The 23,041-nt window shown below is 60.7% G+C and overlaps 2 long non-coding RNA genes across 2 annotated transcripts; both read left to right on the forward strand.

Moving 5' to 3' along the window:
- Window positions 1-1,458: 1,458 nt before the first annotated feature.
- Window positions 1,459-6,694, forward strand: LOC125136621 (uncharacterized). Its single transcript, XR_007137226.1, has 3 exons — window positions 1,459-1,808; window positions 2,744-4,584; window positions 5,140-6,694. It is a non-coding gene; the product is annotated as an uncharacterized LOC125136621 (long non-coding RNA).
- Window positions 6,695-15,885: 9,191 nt separating this feature from the next.
- On the forward strand, window positions 15,886-19,477 carry LOC125136630 (uncharacterized). The gene is made up of 2 exons (XR_007137227.1): window positions 15,886-16,403; window positions 18,419-19,477. It is a non-coding gene; the product is annotated as an uncharacterized LOC125136630 (long non-coding RNA).
- Window positions 19,478-23,041: the final 3,564 nt, after the last annotated feature.

Genomic DNA, 23,041 nt, shown 5'->3' on the forward strand with positions numbered 1-23,041 from the left:
GAATGGATAAAGAAGATGTGGCATATACACCATGGAATACTACTCAGCCATAAAGAAGAATGAAATAACGCCATTCGCAGGAACATGGATGGAACTAGAGATTCTCATACTAAGTAAAGTAAGTCAGACAAAGACAAAATACCGGATGATATCGCTTATATGTGGAATTTAAAATACGGCACAAATGAACCTCACTGCAAAACAGAAACAGACTCACAGACTCAGAGAACAGACTTGTGGTTGCCAAGGGGGGAGGGGGTCAGGGTTGGGGTTAGCGGATGTGAGCTATTCCACACGGAATGGATAATGAACAAGCCTACCGTAGAGCAGAGAACTGTATTCAATGTCCTGTGATAAACCACAATGGAAAAAGAATATAAGAGAATGTATGTATGTGTAACGGAATCACTTTGCTGTACAGCAGAAATTCATACAACTTTGTAAGTCAGCTATACTTCAATTTAAAAAAAACTTCTTAAAAAAAAAGAACAAGGACTTCCCGTCATGGCGCAGAGGAAACGGATCTGACTAGGAACCATGAGGTTGCAGGTTTGATCCCTGGCCTCGCTCCGTGGGTTAAGGATCCGGCATTGCCGTAAGCTGTGGTGTAGGTCGAAGATGTGGCTCGGATCTGGCGTTGCTGTGGCTGTGGTGTAGGCCGGCGGCTATAGCTCCAAGTAGACCCCTAGCCTGGGAACCTCCATATGCCGCAGGTGCAGCCCTAAAAAAAAAAAAGAACAAGACTTACTAAGAAATAATAAACAGGGAGTTCCCACTGTGGTGCAACGGGATCAGTGGCATCTTGGGAGCCCTGGGACTCAAATTGATCCCTGGCCCAAACAGTGGGTTAAGGATCCGGCATTGCCACAGCTGCGCCTTAGGCTGCAACTGCGGCTCAGATCTGATCCCTGGCCAAGTACCTCCATATGCCTCGGGGCGGCCAAAAAAAGAAATAATGAACAATAGAGTTAAAATAACACATATCTCTACCACCCAGACACCACCGCTATTGTTACTTTGATGGCTTTTTTCTAGTTATATAAAAATATGTTGCAGTTCCTTAAAAAATAATTTTAGGCTATAACTTACATGAACACTCTTATGTCCCGTTTTTTAGAATTTGTATAAAGGGGATTTCCCTGGGCCATATGTTATTTAAAGACATTATTTTAACGTCTAATATTCCATTACGTCTCACATTTACGTCATATTTCAATTGACTTAACATTTCCCCTGTTTGCAGGCATTTATCTGTTTCGCGCGTTGTTCTAAAACGATGTTATTTTGAGCATCTTTTCCGAATCTCTTAATTCTCCACGTGAAATGTTTTCTTCGGCTAAAGCCTTAAAAATGGAGTTGCCGCATAAGCAAGAGAGCAGGTCGCGAGCCTCGGGCACACGTTGCCAAGCTGCTCAGATACTCCTGACTGTAAACAGTCCCAACCTTCAGGAAGTTTCATCTGGAAGGAATTTTGCTCCTTGCAGCCGTGGAAACCGTGTCTCAACAGATTCCCAGGGCTGCTGGCATAAAGGACCGCACACTCTGGTCCCCTCTCCCCAGGGCTGGGGGCCAGAGGCGGAGGTCAGGGTGTGGGCGGCTGGGGCTCCCCCACCCCCGGCTCTAGAGGAGGAGCCTGCCTGTGTCCCCAGCTCCTGGCGGCTCTCAGCAGGTCTAGACCCCTCGCTCCCATCCCGCCCCCACCGTCACGGGGCTTCTTCTTGGGGGGTTGCGTGCCTCGGATCAGGGGGTCACCTCCTCCAGGACGACCTCCTCTCTGCTGATTACATCGGCGACGACCCTGATGCCAAGTAAGGTGACCTTCTTCGGGGAGAGGGACTGGGACTTGTTGGGGGCGGGGGCACAGTTCGACCCGTAACAGCGTGCGTTCATTTTCACGTGGAATTCTTGAATGGTCTCAGACTTATTCTGCTTTCGTGTTTCTTGGCCTTTTGGGTTTCTGCTACGGGTCAGTTCTGTTTTCTGCTCGTGGGTCTTGGCCAGGACTCCTTGGTTAGGAATGCGACAGGAATGCAGCCCAAACGGCTGCAAGCGGAAAGTCCGCAGTGGACACACCTGAAGGGCTCGGGCCGCGCTGGGTCCAGGTCCTCGCCCGGCGGCCCGATGCTCTCTGCCGTCTCAGCCCCGCTCCCCCTGCGCCTTTGTTCTCGTGCAGCTCATCCCAGTTCCCAGCAGCGACGGCTGGCATCGCACCATTTCACAACCCCCAGGGAAAGCCTGTCTTTCCCCCCATAGTCCCAGCCAGGGGGCCCAAGGAGACCCTCTGTCGGCCGCGTGCATCCCGGCTCCACCTCTGGAGGTGAAGAGTCAAGCCTGCTTAGCTCAGGGACTGAGGGAGGTTCCTGGAGCTGCACCAGACGGAGGGGACACGGGCTCCGCCACGTGGGCAAAATCAAAGGCGTCGCCTCCAAGGGGGACCACTTTTCTTATTTCCTCTGCGAACTCTTTATATAGTGAGGACATTAGCCCTTTACGTCTTTCTTGCACACGGTCTTCTTATGTTTATCTTTGTGGGTTTTTTCCTGGAGGCTAAATGCTGCCTCTGGGTCATGTCTGCTATGCCACCCTTGCCATAGGCTATCCCTGTCTGATAATGTCCTATCAGAGGGTTTTGTCAGGCCACGTTCTCTGGTGTGACAATGCCACCAAGCAGAGGAGAAAAAAACCTGTGGCTAGTAGGTCACTAAGCGAGTTGGCATCTGAAATCTTATCTTCTCGAGTACAGACGTCACAGGTGCAGGCGGAGGCGGAGAACCGTCTCCACACCCGAGCGAAAGAACGGCCGAGCCCGTGGAGCCGCTGCGGTTGTGCAACAAAAGACGAAGGCCGCCAAGGGCCCCGCTCAGTCTCCGAAACGTGATAAGGAATGTGACTTTGAACTCATTAACCTGCCATCGGGTTATGACTACCGGCGACCAGAGCGGGTGCCCTGACGCTCCCAGAGGCTGCCCTGCCCGCGGCGGGGGAGGCACTCCCAGGTGGGCCCTGGGCCAGGTGGCACCCGAGGTCCAGCTCCCCAGCACCCACCCCCAAGGAGAGGCCCCGGGCCCACTCCCTTCTCCTTGCCAAGGTGTAGACCCCAAGCCCAGGAGGATATCCTGGTGACACTACTTTTCCCTCCACCACTGGGGTCCCAGGTCGCGATGTTATGTTTAAATTCAAGGGTGACAGCACCGGGAGGGTCCTGAGAAGGGGGCTGTAGGGCTTGGGCCCGGGGGGGACACAGCCAGCAGGACGGGCTGGCCCGCGGCCCAGAGAGCAGTGAGGGCTGTGGACAGTCACAGAGGCACCTGTGCCCCCACACAGGGGAGGCGTCCCTGGAGAGCGGGCAGGGTCCCTGCGGCCACCCCTCAGTGTGCAAGCTGGCTCTGGCCACAGGGGCCGAGCCCGTCCCTGTCCCCCTGGGCAGCCTACATTGTCCCCCAGCTGCAGGAAGGGGGCTGGGCCTGCGGGGCCCACAGGCAGACCCAGGCCCAGGGCTGACAGAGCAGCAGAGGGAGGTGACTTGGAGGGGCCATAGGAAGGGGGCCGCAGGGGACAGGGCATGAACAGTGGGGAGACCCCTCAACGAGCAGGCATTGTATTAGTCAGGGTCCTCCAGAGCAGCAGAACCAACGCGAGGCAGGCAGGGAAGCAGACAGATCCATTCTGAGGCCGTGGCCTCCGTCTGCAGGCTGGAGGCCTGGGAGAGCCGGAGTGTGAAGGCCTGAGAACCAGAAGCTCGAGCCCCTGTCTGGGCCCAAGGGCAGGAGGACAGGGACGGCCCAGCTCAGCATCGGCAAAGAGCCACGCCCCCTTTCTCCCCCTGCCCCCCGGGGTGGGCGTCTTCTTCCCCTGCAGCCCCTCCGGCTGGCCCTCTCTCCCTCCCCAGGCCTCAGAAAGAGGGGTGGGCTTGGCCATGGTCAGAAGCCGTCCAGGGCCAGCTGCCTGGGTGGGGGCCGGGACCATGGGCCGGGGGTCCATAGAGGGGGTCACACAGAGGCAGCCCCCAACCCCTCCTGCTGCCCCCCCAGGGCTGCTTTGGGGGGGGTACCAATTTCTGGGGGAGAAACGCAGGACAGGGCGGGGCTCGGCATTGGCGGGGAGTGGGGGCTCGCCCCCACAGGCCTGCACTCAGGGAGGGGCGCCAGGTGTCCCAGAGCAGCAAGGCGGGTGCTGGGTTTGTGAGGACAGTTCTGCCTTCTTGTCTTCAGTCCATACGCCTTAATTTCCTTCTTTGTGGACTTCAGATAACCTCACACATCAGGAAAATGCTTGCAGCCCTTCATGGTCGAGCCGGCAGAGATAGACCCAAGGCTTCCCCACGCCCCCCGCCCCGTCCCATGCTCGTGCAGCCATCGCCCGCCCTCCGCCACCTCCCCGCAGTCCCCAGCATGCCTCCCACCCCGGACCTCACTTCCCTACCCAGCCGCCTCCTGGCCGATGCGACAGAACTCGTGCCAGCGGACACGCAGCCGAACTCCGTGTAAACACGCCTGGTGCAGTTGGTACAGGAGGCTGCCCCTCGGGCCTGCTGGCCGTGCTCCCCGCCCGGAGCACCTTGGACCTGCAGCCAGTGAGGACAAGGTCAGCCAGCTTCCCCACAGGCAGGGGCTGGCCTGGCCTGCACAGTCCCCTGGCTGCAGGAAGGGGCGGGATGCGGCCCCCCCCCCGCAGGGAGGGGTCCTGGCCCCACAGGAGCAGAAGGCCATCGGCTGGCACAGAAGGCAGGCCCTCCCAGGCCCTGAGGCAGCCCCCACCCCAGCAGCCGAGGGAGGAGAGACCCCAGGAGGGAGCCCCTGGAGGCTTTAGCTGGCAGGCCAGGCCTGGGGAGCAGGTCCGAGGGGCCCAGGCTGGAGGTGGGGGTGAGCAGGAGACAGCAGGGAGGGGGTCAGGGCCAGAGGAGGGGCTAGAGCCCAGGCCTCCCGCAGTGGGATTCGAGGGGGCCCGAGAAAGCGTCCCCCCCGACCGAGTCCCTGGACCAAGCGTGTATGTGCGGCACCAACAGTGACTGTACAGCAGGCGCCAGGTTCCCTTTGTTTAATCTTCATAGTTTTATTAGATTTTGGAGAGCAGTCGCTTTGCAGTGCTGGGCAGCAAAGTGATTCGGTCACACGCAGACTCGTATCTGTTCCCTTCCAGGTTCCTTTCCCATGAAGTCCTCCCAGGCGACGGGTTCCCCGTGCTGCGCGGCAGGCCCTTGGCGGGGGTCTGTTTATTCAGAGAAGTGCATGTCTGTTAACCCCAAACTCCTCATCCCTCCCTCTCCTGCCCCTTATAAGTTTGTTTTCTGGGTCTGTGAGGTGCCAGTTTCTTTTAAATTGACCCTAAAAGTCACAGGATGGCAGAGGAGCCGCCACCCGGGGCCCACAGGGGTTCCCGCGCCTTCCCTCCTGCAGGATCACGCGGGAGCCGGCACACTTGGAAGACAGTCCCCAGAGCAAGGAGGGGACGTCAGGGGCTGGATGCCCAGCAGCCAGGAGGCAGCAGGCTGGGGGGACCCCGGGGAACACCCATCTGCGGGGCAGCGGCTGAAGCCCAGGGCCGGGTGCCAACTCCAGGGTCCTTTGTCCAGGTTCGAGCTAATGACCGCACGCTTGGCCACGATCGGACACCACAGAGCTTCCCACGGGCTGTGGGCCGGCGGCCCTGTGGGCTTGTGCAGTTCATGCTCATTTCACACAGAGACAGGCCTGGCTCTGACCTTGTCCCAGCCCTTCAGGGGCTCCCCACACCCTCCTGAGTGCCAGCCTTGAACCTGAGTCAGACAGCGAGTCCCTGGCTCCCGGGTGACGCCTGGCAAGGCGAGGGCAGACAATAGCTCACCTGCGTAGGTTCGGGGGCGGGGGGGGGGGCGGCCCTTCCGCCCATGCCCGAGGGTGTTCCCAGGGTGTGGACGGCTCCCTCCAAAACCCAAGAGCAAAGTCCAAGCCAAGGGGCTGAGGGCAGATGGGGAAGTGGGGAAGTACGGGCCAGAGCCGGCAGCCAGCTCTCACCCCTGGAGTCACCGCCACACAAACCACCTTCCCCCAAACCCTTGCCTCGGGTCTGCCTTTGGGGACCTCGAGTGGGGGCCAAGGGACCAGCTCTGAGCAGCTCGGGCTGAGGGTGCTGAGCCGGGCACGCAGAGTGGGCCGGGTGCTCCGCTCGCCTGGCTCAGCCGTGAAGACCGGGAGGGTTTACTCAGAGCCGGGCGGGCGGGGAGAGACGCTGTGAGTCCTTTAGGCACAGACGTCGTCACTGCGTCACAGCAAAGCCTCCTGACACCCTGGGACGTCACCCTGCATTCGCACCCTTCCTTTCTCGGAGCTGAGCCCAAGAATCCTCTCCTTATTTAGACGAGGTTGGAAATAAGTGCAGCGGCAGCTAACGGCTGATTAAATCGGTGAAAACGGGTGGAGGGAGGCCGCTGGAACACCCCTGGGAATGATGTTGTTACCTGCGGAGACGGTGGCCCTTATTGGCCACAGCCTTGACCTTGTGGGAGGCCCCCCCCCCCCAAGGGCGTCTCTACCCCAGAGTCCCCGGGTGCCCGCCTGAGCCTCTGCCTGGGGCCAGCAGGGCACCCTGGGAAAATCCCGCCAGGGCATGCCAGCCCCTCCCCCGGCATGACATCCGGAGGCTTCCCGGGGACACGCCTTCAGGAACTGCTGTGTTTAAAAACCAAATTGGAATAAAAGCCAAGTTCCTTAGGCATTATCTTCTCGGAGTCGTGGTTCCCAGAAGGCTGCCCTAAGCTGTGGGGTTTTGGTTGTGAGCGCAGCATAACCGAGCCCATCCTGCCTGATATGTCCTCGACTAAAAATGGGGTGACGCGCTGGCCCCCCGGTCCTGGGAGCACCGCCAGGCCCAAGGAGGACATCGCTGTGACCTAATAACCGGCTGTGGTGGCCGCGGGGTCCGAGACGGCATCACGAGTGCCACAGGCCAGTGGCTCACACGGCAGCACCTGCCCGCCGTCATGAGGACACAGCCGCTGGATGCGCAGGTGTGAGGATGCCGCCCCCCTCGCTGTCCGCTCGGGGCCGTCCCTCTAGGTCCTAAACTCCTCTTGGCACCAGGACACCTGTCAGATTCGAGCAGGTCCCACCCCGTGACCTCATTCAACCTTCCTCGCCTTGTTCAAGGCTGTGTCCCCAGGTATAGCCACATTCTGTGGCGCCGGGAGCCAGGTCTCCAATACATGAATTCAGGGGACACGTAGCCCGCGACAGTGACATACAGGTGGGCTTCAGTAGGGCAGCTGCTGGAAACGGATTCATCTGTCAGCTTGAAAATCGTGTTATGTCTTGTTTTGGGTGTTTTGTTTTGTTTTGTTTTGTTGGCCATAGACACAGCGTGGCTTCCAGGGCCAGGGATTGAATCTGTGCCACTGCAGCTACAACACTGGATCCTTAACCTGCTGTGCCACCAGGGAACTCCGTGTTATACCTTGTTGTAAGCGAGGGGAGTCACAGGAGGAACCAGCGCTCAGCTCCCGGCCCCTCAGGGTCTCATCACGCGTGTGGCCCCAACCGCCTGGCTGTGGGTCTGTGTCCCACACCCCATGCGCTGGCCACGTCCCTATAGCTGGTCAGTCATCGCTCTTGCCTGTGGGGCAGAGGATGAGGCTGGAACCCCAAGAGGGGCATGGAGCCTGCACCCAGGCCCCTGGAAACACTGCAGGGAAAGTGCTCTGCCTCTCTGCAAGGCCTGCGGGGATGGCTGCACAGCCACATCCCCTGGCACACGTGTGCCAATGGGGTGCCGCCAGGCCGCTGGCAGCTGGAGCCGAGCCTGTTCTGCAAGCCTGTCTCCATGTCCAGATGAAAGACAAGTACACCCGCAGCCGTGGACCAGGCAGCACAGGGGTCCTCACGCCTCACGACCCAGACCTGCCCCTGAAAACGGAACCCCCATTCGGCACCAGTTCTTGGGCCCCATTGTGGTGGGGACGCAGCATGAACTCAGGGCACTCTTGGTGGCATTTGTCAGCCCCCTGGGGTTTCCTCCACCTGCATCCCCACAGCTGCACAGGAGAGCAGCACCTGGGCGGGGGGCGGTCCAGGCCAAGGTTGACTCAAGGGCTCTGCTCAGCTTGGCCCACTGGGCTCCAGGCCAGGCCCAGCCGCTGGAGAGTTCCCAGGCCCCTTCCGGCCCTGGCCTCTCTGTTCCTGAGCTCTCAGAAGGGCCCCCTCCCCAGGCCTGCAAGCAGGAGCCAGAGCGGGGCCTGGCAGCCAGACCAAAGACAGGAAGGCCAACAGACAGCAGGCCGGCTGGATCCCTGCTTCTGGGGCTGCCCAGTGGGACCGGAGGCCCCGAGGCAGGTTCAAACTGTCCCTTGTGTCCCAGGTAGGTTGCTGTGAGGCCGGACGCACCCCATCAAAATCTTCCTCATCAAAGGTGCACCCAGAGCCCTGGGGACAGGGCCGAGCCAGACAGTCCCTAAGTGTTATGTGGGCATGAGGGACAGGGGTGGAGACCTCCCCAGATGTGAAGGCCTGGGGTCAGTGGCAGCTCAGAAGTGTGACTCTGTCTGGCCCCCGAGCAGGACAAGCAGAGAACCAGCCTCCTGACTCCGGTTCACAAACAAAATTCTACCAAGAGAATTTGAGCATCTGATTGGATTTTATCAAGGATTTGGGGGTCTGTGGGCAGCGTCTCATCTAGTAAACAAGGGCTCCAGGGGTGGTACAGGTGGGAGGTTCCCACAGGCAGAAGGAGGACAGGGCAACAGATATTAAGAAAAGAAAAGAAAGGAGAGTTTCCAGCCAGGCGCCAGCTGCCGAAACTGTGCCAGCTGCCCACCCAACCTGCTGCCCACCCAGGCTGCTGCCCCGCCTGGTCCCTTCCCTCCGGCCGGAACCACCACAAACTCCCGCCCACGTATCCCCCCCTCCAAGACCCACAACTGCCCGGTGCTTCCCCCTGTGCGGAGGGCAGTGCCCCTCCTCTGGGGGTCCATGAGGAGGGCAGGCAGCTCCTGATCTGCCAGTGTCACCACACCAGAGACTAATGAACCTTCATGTAAAGACACTCCCAGGAGTTCCCTGGTGCCGCGGCGGGTTAAAGGTCCTGCATTGTCTCTGCTGTGGCACAGGTTTGATCCCTGGCCCAGGAACTTTCTCATGCCCCAGGTGTGGCCAAAAAAACCCACACAAAACACACAACTCCCTGCACAGGCCTGGCGACTTCCAAGCCCCAGGGAGAGCCTTCCCGTCCACGGACAGACCTGCTCAGCCCCCAGCCCCGCAGTTCCCTGCAGGTGGGGATCCGGTGCCCTTGCTGGCTCCTCGTGGCTCTGGTTCCACTGCCCACAGCCCATCTCGTTGTGGGGAGGTTCAGCCGTGGAGCAGCCGCTGATGCAAAGCCAGGGCTCTCGAGGGGGCCGCTTGGGGGGTATCCTCAGAGAGGAGCCGGCCCTGGGGAGGGCTGCCCACCCCCCTGGGGCCACCCCTTGGAGCACCCCTAGATAGTACAGAGGGGAGGGGAGCCCCGGCCCTGCCCTGGAACCAGCAAGACTCGGCAGCATCTTTTTGCCAGCCCGCATTTTGTGTTTGAGGTCAGAACCCGGTTTGGGGCTGGGTCTCCCCATTTCAAACTCCCTGCAGGCTTTGCATCCCGCCTCTGCTTCTATTCCAGCACATTCCGGTGGAACGGCTGCCGGAGCCACACCGCCCACGCCTCCTTTGCCTGTGATCCTGTAATCCCTTCGGGACGGGCGGCCCCGGGACCCGGCGGGCCTGCCAGGCGTGAGCATCCTCGCCTGTCATCCTCCCGCCCCCTCCGCCCCCGGCCGCTGTGACTCAGCCTCATAACCCCAAGCGCTGTCCTCTGAGGCTGACTCGGGTCTCGGCTGGTGTGGAATCCAGCTCCTGCGTCTGCAGAGTCCGTGTGGTGGTCCCGGCTCCCCGCCTCCCTGACCTCTCCCCGGCCAGGGCCAAACGGGGCTGCAGGAATGCCCGGGGCTGCAGAGGAGCCAGCGCCACCCCAGCTGGGTGGCTCCCCCCGCCCACATTGCTCAACGCCCCAGGGACCAAACCCAGGATGTGCCCGAACAGGGGAGGCTGACCCATGGACGTGACAAGGGACCTGGCCTCCCCTCACCCGAGGAGGCTGCACCTGGGACAGACAGTGCAACCCCTCGGGTCAGAGCTCCTCGGGGCGGGACAGGATGGATAGAGAAGCAGACCCGGGGGGGGGGGCAGTCTCGGGGTTTCCCAGCATCCTCAGGAGCGAAGACAGTCCTGCCGTGGAGCGGAGGCTCAGGCAGCGGGGGTCAAGGTTCTTAGCCAGAGTCACGTGGGTCACAGCCATGCCGGCAGTGAACTCCTGACCCCAGCAGAGGCGAGGTCACCCCCCGAGCCAGGGGCCAGTCAGTGTCTGAGCAAACAGACACCAGAGGAAGTGGAGCTGGAAACGGGCCGACACAGACCGCACTCTGCCCTGCAGGCCTCCCAGGACGTCCTGGCAGGACACGGCGACATGTGGCGGGTTGGGCTTCTGGTCAGCAGATCTGACCTCAAAGGGCGGCAGCTCCCTTTCTGGTCAGAGGCCCCAGGATCAGACCTGGGACCCGGGAGGGTAGGGGAGCAGGTGACCCCGAGTGCGTGTCCCACGCCAGGCTCTGGCCCTGCTGCTGGGCACCCCCTCTTCCTCCCGGAGACGCCAGCCCCTGCAGCGTGGGGGGCTCTGGGCAAAGCCTGGTCACGTGGGTCAGCTGGTTCTGCATTTCGATCTTGACTCAGACCCAGGTGGCAGCCAGCTCGGGGGTCCTGCAGCCAGGGACCACCGCTGTCTGTTACTGAGAGAGCATGCCCGCCCCCATCCTCATGAGTGAGGCCGGGGATCGAACGTGCATCCTCACGGGTACTAGTCAGCTTCATTAACCACCGAGCCATGACGGGAAATCCCAGCACAGACCTTCATTTAAAAAATACCTTATTGGAGTTCCCGCTGTGGTACAGCAGGTTAAGGACCTGGCATATTCTCTGCGGTGGCGCAGATGCCTGCTGAGACGCAGGTTCAGTCCCTGGTCTGGGAACTTCCTCGTGCCATGGGGTGCGACTGTGAAAAGAAAAAAAAGACCTCATTGCTAAAAAATGCTAGCCACAACCCGAGCCTTCAGCAAGTCGTCGTCTTTCGGCAATAGTCACGCCAAAGACCATGGACCCGCCTAACGAATATCACACTAATGAAAATGTTTGAACTGCTGTGAGAATTAACAAAATGTGACCCAGGAGCTCCCGTCGTGGCTCAGTGGTTAATGAATCTGACTAGGAACCATGAGGTTGCAGGTTCGATCCCTGGCCTTGCTCAGTGGGTTAAGGATCCGGCGTTGCCGTGAGCTGTGGTGTGGGTTGCAGATACGGCTCGGATCCTGAGTTGCTGTGGGTGGTGTAGGCTGGCGGCTACGGCTCCGATTCGACCCCCTAGCCTGGGAACCTCCATATGCTGCGAGTGTGGCCCTAAAAATGGCAAAAAGACCAAAAAAAAAGTGACCCCAAGATGTGAGGTGAGCAGATGTCGTTGGAAAATGGTGCCAGTAGACCCGCTCGACTCAGGGTTGCCACAAACCTCTGATGTGCTGTTGTCGCTGTTTTAAAGCGACCTCTATGAAGCCCGAAAAGCAGCACAAGGTGTGGCTGGGTTGCGTTTCTAAGATGACCCATGTGGTTGCAAGTAACCACGGGTCACTCTGGATCTGCTGTATATTATTCCCCCGGGGACAACTACACGATGCCACGTGGCATCACCGGCAATGACCTGAGGGTCTGGAATATTCTTCTGTGCATGTCCTGGTCTGCGTGTGGCTTCTCCAGGCCACCACCTCTCTCCTGCTTCCATTTTTCAACCAACTGGGCAGAGCCGGGGCTGCGGACAAGGAATGGGGGTGTGGGGCCTGGCAGAGCCCACCTGGGGACGACAGGTGTCCAGTCCCCTGAGGTTATCGATTGGTTGCTTTTTGTTTGTTTGTTTGTTTCTCAGGGCTGTACCTGCGGCATGTGGAGGTTCCCAGGCTAGGGCTCTAATTGGAGCTGTAGCCACAGGCCTACACCACAGCCACAGCAATGCCAGATTCGAGCTGCCTCTGTGACCTACACCACAGCTCAGGGCAACACCAGATCCTTCACCCACGGAGCGAGGCCAGGGATCGAACCCTCAACCTCACGGTTCCTGGTTGGATTTGTTTCTGCTGAGCCACAACGGGGAACGCCTCGATCAGCTTCTTGACCGGCGTAGCTGTGTTCCCAAGACGGTGGACCCTTCCAGGCAGAGCAAACCTCTGCCTTGAGAGCCCCTCCCTTTCCCGTCTCTCTGAGCGTAGGCAGGTGGGGTCAGAGGGCACGAGCCGCAGTGGGGCTGGCGGAGGCCAGGAAGTCCACCTCCCTTGAGGCTCTGAAACGGGCCTGGGCGCTCGGAGGCGAAGGCCTGTTGCCTTCTCTCCTGCCGACTCGGGGAGGCCCCACTATTGCCTGTCAGCGCGCTGCGGGTGGATGCTTTTGCAAAATACAGTGACAAGGGGCAAGATGAAACTGGAAGCAGAGAAGCAAAGTATACTCGCTGTTGTGCTCAGAGGCGCGGGGCCACGGGTCACCCAGCTATCGGCGTCTTGATGTTGGGGTTCGTCTTGCTGGGGGGCAGGGACGTGTGGTTCCCAGGCGGGCCCAGTGACACAGCTGTGCCACCCGAGGGGTCAGACGTCCCCGCTCACGGCCCAGCCTCCTACGTGAAGAAGAAAACAAGCGCCAGCTCTGGCTCCCAGAGGCCGTGGGCGCCCCGCGCCCTGCGCTGCGGCGGCTCCTCGGGGTGGGGCGCTGGGGAGGCGGTGCACGCAGGGCCTGGCCCGCCGCACCCGACATCGGGAGCCAGGTCCAGACCACAGATGCCCCTGCTGGGGGCGTGTCATTTGGCGGGATGAGTTTCTGAAGTCGCACACTGGAGTGGGTAGAAGAGCCCCGAATTCGTGTCGACTCAGAGGTCAGAGCGTGGTCTGACTGGGAACTAACTCTGCGGGGGCGGGGGGGCGGTCCCGGGGGAATGGAGTGGGCGCCAACCCAGTGCCCGGTGCTCTCCCAAGAGGAGGGGCATCTGGACACAGGAGAGGCCACGTGACAGCGCAGGCAGCGGTGCAGCCACACCCCGGCAAACACCCGAGACCCCCAGCAGCAGCAGGAGCCAGAGGAGGCAAGAAGGCCCCTCCCTGCAGCTGCTGGAGGGAGCGCAGCCCTGGACACCCCGGCCTCAGACCTCAGGCCCTGCAGTGGGCAAAGGTAGTTTCTCCTGTTTTTGGTTGGTTGGTTTGGTTTTTGTTTTTGCTTCTTAGGGCCACCCCTGTGGCACACCTAGTTCCCAGACTAGGGGTCGAATCAGAGCGACAGCCGTGGGATCCAAGCCGCGTCTGCAACCTACACCACAGCACATGGCAACACCAGATCCTTAACCGACCGAGAGAGGCCAGGGATTGAACTCAAATCCTCATGGATACCAGCTGGGCTCCCGCTGAGCCACGACGGGACTCCCAGTTCCTCCTGTTTGAAGCGTGCAGTTGTGGTACCCGCTACAGCAGCCCCAGGAGGCTGATACACAAACGCTCGGCTGTCAGGGGATGCCACGTCCACGGAGGCGGGAGCTGCCGCATCTCCCGGGCTCGTCAGGAGCCCTTCTTGCCGCAGTCACCACTCACTGGAGCTGATGGGGGGTGGCTGCCACCTATGGGGAGCCCATCCTGTCCACAAAGTGTCCCCCAAACACCCGGCCACTCCAGCACCCTGCCTGGCAGGCGTGGCACGGGGCCTGCCACCGTCTCTCGGCCACCATTATCCCTGGAAAGAGGGGTTGGGGGCCGCACCCGGGGTTTGGCCCCTCACTGCCCGGGCCTTGCAGTGACACCGTTCCCCAGGCCAGCCTCCTGGCACTGAAGGAAAACTCTGGAAGAACATGCCACCAGACTCCTCTCATGCCTGATGGGTGTCCTATGATTTCCAGCAAAACCACATTCCTACAGACCCATCAGGCAGCCCAGAATTAAAGACCGATGATGGCAGGTGGTGTCCCTGGGACTCCTCGTACTGCGGCAGGGAGGTGCCTGGAGACCCCACTCGGAACAGGCCGCCAGGACCCAGTATGCCACTGCTGGGAACCCAGCGGAAACCAGTGATGCCCAGAACATGTGGGTGCAGGAAGGCTGGGCGTCGTCTTTGTCCTCCAGTCTTACTCAGAAATGGGGACCGCCCCCATGTCCCCCCACCTCCCAAGGAGGAAACACCTGGCGTCTGTCATCGGCCACACAGCCCTGGGAGGAAAGAACCAACCTCTGCTGGCCGGGGCTGCCCGAGGACGTGGCGCTGAGCGACGGCGCGCCTGCACGTCTGAAGGTCAAGAACAGGAGAATGGGGTCCGGCAGAGGTTAGAGGTCAGAAGAGTGGGTATCCCAGGGTGGTGACGGGGAGGGGAAGGGGGCACGAGGGGGAGCTCTTGACGTCGCCCCACACGGACGGTGGTTACACGGTGTGGACTCGTGAAGACGCGTGAGCTGGACCCCGAGGACCCTGCCCCTCTCGTGGGAGGCAGGCCACCCCTGGATGCCCAAGGGCTCGTACACATCCTTCTAGGAGCCTGCTTCTGCCTGGAGGGCCGCAGGCGTGGAGCTGGGAGCACAGCCCAGGACCCGCCGGGGGCCTGCCGGTCTCACCCCCATTCTCCCTGGGAGCCTCAGGTGAACAAGCTGGCCTCAGGCTGACGGAGACCTGGTGGCCTCGCGGCTGAGACCCCACCCAGGTCCTCACCTCTGAGACACCTGCAAAACTGGAGAGACGGGAAACTTCACTTATGAGGCCACACCGAGCATTTATCCAGGGCCAGTAAGGCGTGCACACACAGGGCCACCTGACACCTGCACAAAGCCCAAGAAGAGGGGATCTGGGTGGGCGAACACGGCACAGGCGAAGCTTCGTCTGCCATAGAACAGTCTGGGGGTCTCCCTGCATTAACCGTCGCAGTGTGGTGTCCGGATCCAGACCCCCAGAGCTAGGGCCGCGCTGCCCCGGCCAAGCGCCTTCTGGGAGCGGGGCGAGGCCGGCCCAGGCTCACCTTCCCCGCAGGGGACGCCTTTCTAGATCAGGGCTTTCCGAGCAGCCTGGCTCCTTGGTGGTCAGGCGTGGCCTGGTCGTGCCGGACTGGTCATCAGCTCTGGGTTCAGTCACCTGCCACGTCTCGCTGTCCCCCGGGAGCCGTCGCTGGTGGAAGCGCCGTTCCCGCCACAGCGGGACAGACAAGGGTAAGGCGTCCTGGGGGTCAGGACCACCACAGCCAGAGCTGGGTCCCAGGGAGGAGCTGGGAAGGGCCCCGAAGGCAGCGAGGCCCCCAGGTCGGGTCTCCCTAGGCGCCGCCTCCAACCCCTGCTGCCGAGGGCAGATTCAGCCACGCTGCAGGACGGCCAGCGCCCGCCACCCTGTGCTTCCCGCTCAGGAAAAAAACCCTCTGTCCCAGAACGGGCTGTGTTTTCTTAGAATCCACCGGAATTTTTCAGCCCCAAGTTTAGACTTAGCCTCAAGAGGCACGAAAACCACAGGAGAAGAGCAGTGGGTAAATCTAACGCCACACACCCCCCTAACAGCCCCGCCTGCCTTCTGAGTGTGTCCTAACAGGAAAATCCCAAAACTCCTTTCTCAAAGTAAAAAAAGAAAGCCTAAGCTTTTGAAGATGAGTTTTACATGGACAAGTCTTGAAACTGAAACAGCAAATGAACGGAATTTGTTCCTGATTCTAAAAGACACACGTTCCCCTGAGCCCCTGGTGGTCCAGGGCAGTGACCGGCGGGCGAGAACCAGGATGCTCGGGGCAGGGGGGCCTGGGGGCTTGAGAGCCACGGGCGCAATGGGGCGGAGGGGGCCGGGGAGGGGGTCTGCACGCCGCCTCCGCCCGCCCTCCCTGTGCAGTTTGAGGCCTGACTCCTGGGTCACAAGGCCACCCCAATTTCCTCTGCAAACAAGTGCCCTCCCCGGCAGCCAGCTTACCGCGCCCAGGCCCTGCTGGCCCCCTCACACCCTTCTCTTCATTCCTGGGGTTTGGTGGGTTCCCGGGTCGTCGAAGGCATTCATGAACCCACTTCTCAGACGGGGACACGGAGGCTCTTGCTGAATCCCAGGTCATGTGGCAATGTAGGGGCCCCCTCTGCGCCCACCTCCTACGACCCCCCAAGTCCTTCCCACACCCACCTCTACAACGCCCCTCCCTGCCCCACCCCCGTGTCCCCGTCCCCGGCTCCCTGGCCATCCTCACACCCACCCCCCAGCAGTCCGCAACAAGCTTCTGAGTGAAGACCCGTGTTTAAATAAGAAATGGTCCTTGGACGGCCTGGGTCCCTTTAAGAGCCTGAATCAAGAGAGGAGAGGAACCCCCGTGGAGACAGATGACGGGTCGAGGTTTGTGTTCTGCAGCTACACCCTCGTCTCCTCTCCTGGGCCTTGGGCGCCCGGCTGCATGCAGCCCGGGTCCCCTGCGCACACAAGACAGGGGAGGGGGCACTAGCCACGCCTGAGGTGAAGGTCACAGCCGTGCCTCCCCTTCACCAAGCGGCCCGTGGGCACCCAGGCCAGGCCCAGCCCGTGACCGAGCATTTCCCAGGCCCATGGCAGCAGGAGCAGCGGGGGCACAACCGCCCAGACCCCTGTGTGCTCGCGGAAAGGCGCGTGACCCTCCCCCCAGGCTTTCCTGAGAGCCAGCTAGTGTGGGGAGGGGTCTTCGCTTTAGAAAACACGGAGCTGGGAGTTTCCCTCGTGGCTCAGTGCTAATGAACCCGACTGGTAACCGGACTGGGGTTCAAACCCTGGTGGGTTAAGGATCTACTGTTGCCTTGAGCTGTGGTGTAGGTTGCAGATGCGGTTCGGATCCGGCGTTGCTGTGGCTGTGGTGGAGGCCGGCAGCTGCAGCTCCCACTCAACCCCTAGCCTGGGAACCTCCACATGCTGCGGGTGCAGCCTTAAAAAAATAAGACCAGAAAAAAAAGAAACACAGGCTCCTTTTAGGGGAGCCTCACTTGAGGAATGAATGTGAGTGCGGGGCTCCCCGTGGTGTCCAAGGAGCCGCCCTGCCTCACAGCCACCCCTGGGGTCCGCAGGCCCCAAGAGCCTCTGTCCCTGCAGCCAGAGCCCCCTGCATGCGAGGACACCGGGGGCTCCACAGGGGCTCCAGTGACCCCGCCGGTGTCCCACATTGCCCCTCATGTTCACCGGTGGTCTAGGGGAGCCCCACCAGCTTTCAGACATCACACCCCCAGTTCTGCCCAGCTGTGTGGCCTCGAGCAAGTGGTCATGCCTCTGTGCTCTCTGTGAAACGGGCAGAGGGAAGCCAGCTCTGGTTAAAGAGTCAGCAGTGAAATCTCGAAGCCGAGGGGATGCCTGAGAAAGGGGCGGGCGGAGGTAGAGACGCGGCCCAGTCGTCTCCTCGCAGGAGTTGAGACCGACCGGCCGGGGCCCGGCTCAGCGTGACCCTCTCCTGGGTCTTGGCATGAGCCCTCCTCCATCTCAGCATGAGCCCTGCTCTGTCCCAGCACGACCCCCTCCTCGGCTCCGGGAACCCCTCCCCGCCCTGCCCCCCACCCCATCTGACTGGGGCCGCTTCGCATCGCACACCCCTCTTCCTCTTGTCCTCATGTCACCTGGCAGGGTGACCACAGGAGAAGTGGAGCACACAGGACAGGGCGAGATGAGAACATTGAGGAGGTGAGGGCCAGGCCCAGAGGGTGGAGAAGCAGGGCAGGAAAAGGGGTTGGGGGGGCAGGGAGTGGAGGGAGCAGCCAGCGGAGTTGACCCTGGACCTTGGCACTGTGCTCCCCCCAGGGCCCAGGCTCTCAAGACAACGGATGGCAGCCCTAGAGCAGCCCGCGGGGTCTCCTGCTGACCGGCCCCTCAGAGCAAGGGGACGCTGCCCAGAGCCCTGGCAAGGGTCGTCTGGGACCCTCTGCCACAAGCCTCCTCTCTGGGGGCCCAGATCCGGAAGCCAGTGCCGAGTGGAGGGTCTCGGGGGCAGTGGGCAGAGAGACCCCACACTCAACCACTCGAGGGGCCTCACAAGACTGCAGAGGAATGAGCCCAGCCTCCAGGCTGGGGACGTGGGGGGCTTCCCACCCGCCCAGAGCACGCCCCACCGCCCCATGACCACCCTCTCTGCCCAGGGAGCGTCCTCTGGTGGCGCTGGGACTTGGGGTGAGGAGGCGAAGGACCGTGTGGAAAGGGCCTGGAGCTTGAACCTGTGAACTAGGCGGGCTGACCAGGGAGGCCTGGGCGCAGACCGTGGGTGTAGGGGCTGGACCCAGATCCGTGAGCCCTCTGAGTGCAGCCGCCAGGGTAGGCGGAGTTGATGCCAACGGGGCAGTTCAGGAAGCCGGCCTGGCTGCGGTGCCACAGGACGGATGCAATTTGCTGTCTTCTTTTTGCAGCAGATATTGGAAGATGGAAATCGATGGGGCAGGAAAGCCAAGGTTCGCTGAGCGTTCAAGGACCAGCTGGACCCTGCGCTGGACTCTGGGCTGGGGTCCCTCCAAGCCCCCTAAGAGGGGTTCCACCGCTGGGCCCATTTTAAAGATGAGCCACAGAGAGGTTGAGTCATTTGCTCCAAGGTCACAGAGACACCGCGGAAGAAGCTGGAGGGTGGGACTGGGGGAGCACCCCCCCCCCGGAGGGGGGGCTGAGACCCCCAAGTGGCTGCTCCTAGATGAGGCTGGGGTCCCCAGAGTCGAGGTGCCTGGGAGCTGTGCTCAGGACCAGCCAACAGCTTGGGGCACACGGGACAGGGCCAGCCCCACCCCCTGCCGTGGTTGGGAGGCTCTCAAGTTGGAGGGGGGCCCACCACCCCTCAGGGAGCCTTGGAGCAGGAACAGCTGCCCCACCCCTGCCCTGAGGCCAGCCCCAGACGAGGAGCAAAGCCAGGGGAACCTTCTGACTTGGCTCCTGCTGATTCCATGGGCCCGCCCTCCCTTCTCAAGTTCCAAGCCCAGAGCAGATCACACGCCTCCTCATGACGGGAGAGGGCACACATGGAGAGGGAGCTGAGAGGCTCTGGGGACAGCGGGGGGGGCACACGAGCCTCCCCAGGGGCCTGGACCAACCCGATCTTGTCTTCAGGTCATTGCAACCGAATTCCCTGGATTTTTGCTGTCCTCTGCTTCCCACAGGGCGCTGCTCACAGGTGGGCAGGGGTCCAGCTCCTGCAGCCACTGCCCTCCCCTCCACCTGGCCACCCCTCCCACTGCCGGGCAGCAGGAGAAGGGAAGAGGTGGCAGCCCCAGCCAGGGGCATGTCACCACAGGGCCTCCTCCCAAAGATAGGTGGTCACTCCCAGAAGCAGCCACCTGTGCACGATGGCAGCTGAGACCCTGGGTGGGGCAGATGGGCAGCGGCAGACTGCGGTGCTGGGTGGGTCCCCACCTGGGCGGGTCGCCACCCTCTGTTGTGCCCACGGCAACTTTTTTTTTAATTAAAATATAGTTGATTTACAATGTTGTGCCAATTTCTGGTGTACAGCAAAATGACTCAGTCATACACATATATACACACACCTTCTTTTTTTAATATTATCTTCCATCATGGTCTATCCCAGCAGATTAGATCTAGTTCCCTGTCCTGAGCAGTAGGACCTTTTTGGAGAGGGTGTGGAGAAAAGGGAACCCTCCTACACTGCTGGAGGGAATATAAATGGACACAACCACTGTGGAAAACAGTATGGAGGTTCCTCAAAAACCTAAAAATAGAGCTACCATATGATCCAGCAATCCCACTCTTGGGCATATATCCAGACAAAACTCGAATTCGAAAAGATACATGCACCCCTACCTATGTTCACTGCAGCCCTATTCACAGCAGCCAAGACATGGAAACCACCTCCATGCCCGTCGACAGATGCATGGATTCAGAAGACATGGTGCATATGCATAATGGAATACTACTCAGCCATCAAAAAGAAAGACATGGTGCCATTTGTGGCAACAAAGATGCAGCTAGAAACTCTCGTACTAACTGAAGTAAGTCAGAAAGAGAAAGATAAATACCATGTGGTATCAGTTATACGTGGAACTTAAAATATGGCACAAATGAACCACTGTGACCTCTACGTCATTGCAAGTGCGGCTGTGCCCTCATCAGAAGTCCTGCCTTCAGCTGAAGCGCAAGTAGCAAGTGGAATGGGCTGGACACCAGAAAGCCCTGGTCCGGCCACAACCCTCCGCGGCTCTGCTCTGGGCCGCCAGCCAGCCCAGCCTCTGCTCCCCAGTGTGGGCAGAGCCAGAGGACACAGGATCAAACCGCCGCAGCCCGGCTGGAAAGAGGCCAAGAAAGACCCTCCCTCCTGCCACCTGGGGGTGAGAAGACAGAGATTCAGGGGGGAGTGAGCTGCAGCCTCGGCTCTGCACTGTGTCCACTTCCCAGGGCTCCTCGGACAGGCGTCACTTCCTTCCTCTAACCAACAGTCACCAAGATGCCATCCCCCCAGGATCCAGGGAACCACCTGCCACACGCATGCACATGCCACGCACACTCATGCCACATGCATGCAACACACGTGCAATTCACTCCCCCAAGACACACGTGCTCACACATCACACAAACACACACCAGCCAGCACGCACTCGGGCAAGGCACACCAGCATGATGAGAACTGTGTGGTATTCTTACGGGTTGTCCTATTGGGGCCTCAGACGAAGGCCACCTGCGGGATCAGAGCTGACTAACCCAACTGACCTCATGGGGGGGCGCTCTTTTTGCAGCTGCCTCTGGAGGAAATGCAGATCCCGGAGAAGCCACAGACCCTGGAGAAGCCGCAGGCCCTGGAGAAGCTGCTGGCTCTGGAGAAGCTGCTGGCTTGCGCAGTTTCCTCATCTGCCCTGGGAGACCGAGGCCTCTTTGGATCCTGAGAAGTGAACCATCCCAGACACAAGGCCACCACCCGAGGAAAATCCAGACTGGCTAGTACAGGTTCAAGTGCAAAAGAAGAAAAACAGTGAAGCAGCCCTGATGGGGTCGCCTCCTTGCCTGGCTCTGGACTCTCACACGCTGTGTCATTTAAAAGGTATCAGGCCGGCTACACACGTATGATTCCAAATCCATGACCCTCTGGAAAAGGCAAGAGAGTAAAAAGATTGGTTTGCCAGGACCTGGTGGGGGGACGAATATGCGGGGCCCAGGGGCTTTTTCAGGCAGAGAAGGTTCTGTGTGAGTATGTCCTGGGCACGTATGTCAACCTACATTTGTCAGCCTGTAGAAATCCGCCCCGAGGCGTGAGCCCCGATGCCGACAGTGGAGCTGAGTTGGTAACAACGCACCCAACGTGATAACGGGGCCGGGGAGTCTGTGCTCAGCAGTTTCTCTGGATGGGGAAAACTGCTCTTTAGAAAATTGTTTATGAGAGGTCACGGGTGGCTCAGCAGGGGGAGGGTTGGCGTCGTCACTGCCGTGGCTCAGGCTGATGCTACTGCGCTAGTTCGATCCCTAGCCTGGGATTTCTGCTCCCGGTGGGCGTGGCCAAAAAATACACGGTCTGTGGCTGTAAAGAGGAGAATCAGGCTGAGACGTGGCCGTTTTGAACACGTCCAGCCTGGGTGGGTCACCCGCAGTCTCGCTGAGGCCCCTGTGCCCCGGCAGATGTGGCCCACACAGGCCACCTCGGGACACCCTGAGGGGCCTGGGCAGCCTGCCCGGCGAGGCCTATGAGCTCAGGTATGTGCTGACAAATCGCTTAGCTTCGCGGTGCCAGGCACATGACCAGTGGGAGCGGGGATGACAGCAGGTGCCTGCCTCTGCAGCGCGGTGCTGGGGGCCCCCCTGGGGTGCCTCCTCCAGGGCGTCACTAGCCAGGGAGGACTGTGAGCGCTGCGGTGGGGGCACTGGGCCCACCCCGCCTGCCCCTGGAGCTGGATGCCCATGGCATCCGTGACCGTGGCCCTGAGGCCAGTGTCGCCTCCCCGCAGCAGCCTCAGGGCCTGGAGCCAGCAGGGCGGTGGCAACACTCTGCTCTTGACAACAGCTGCTGGGAGCAGCAGCCCCTCTTTCTCTTCCGAGGCCCATTTTTCTGAGCAAGTGCATTCTGCTGGGCACACGCATACCTAACCCTTTCTCTCCAGAGCCTCCTTTCCCCAGCTTTTCTCAATCCAGCGGAGGGGCCTTGCTAAACCCTCTGGGGGCTGTTTCTCCATCTGGCCAGCGCGGTGGGAGGCGGGACCTTTCACGATGGGGGCGGGGTGGGTGGGGGGAATTAACTCGAGGGTCTCAGGCTCGGCTTTGCCCCCCTCCTGGATCCCCAGCGGGGGACACAGGTGCCTCCTCTACCCTGGAATTGTTTTCCTGGATGCCCTGGAGCAGCCCAGCCTCCACTGCACACAGCCTGAGGCCCGGGGAGGGAAGGGCTTGCCTGAGGTCCTGCTGGTGACACGGGCCGAGAGGGGGCTGTGCCACCTGCTGTCCTTGAGGGGCCCGCCTCCTCGTGACCCAGCTTCTGCGGCTCCTGGTAACCGATGCAGCTCATCTCTTATCTTAGCCCGTTTTTGAAAAAGACAAATAAATGATAACCTGGTGTGAATGTGGATAAGTTCATAATACACACGAACGTCGCACTGGCATGTGGCACATCAGAAACAAGCACGCCTCGGTGAGGTCCCGACAGAAAATGTTGGAGACGCGTAGCGGGCAAAGGCGGCGAGGGTCGGAGGAGGAGCTGAGGGGCACTTGTCACGAGGGCCTGAATCCCCTGCTCAAGCCTGCGCCAGAGAGCACCCAGCCTCACGGGTTCCTGGTGGGGACTGGCCGGCGTGGGCGCCATCACCACGTTGAAATCCGGGTACGCCTCTGGTTACTGGAGGCTGGGGACAGAGGGACAGGTAAATGCCACTCTGGGGGTGGGGCCAGCAAATCCACAGCACAGGTCACTCTACTGGACCAACGACTGACCGGATGTCTTCGATCAGTGAGTAAATTGGGGAGGGGGAGGGGAGGGAGGACATGGTGGGGGAGGGGAGGGGGGAGGGGAGGCTAAATGTTCCAAAGAGCCTTCAGTGTCCTACCAAGCTGTGGCC

Source organism: Phacochoerus africanus, chromosome 1, assembly GCF_016906955.1.
Source record: "Phacochoerus africanus isolate WHEZ1 chromosome 1, ROS_Pafr_v1, whole genome shotgun sequence".
NCBI lineage: Eukaryota > Metazoa > Chordata > Mammalia > Artiodactyla > Suidae > Phacochoerus > Phacochoerus africanus.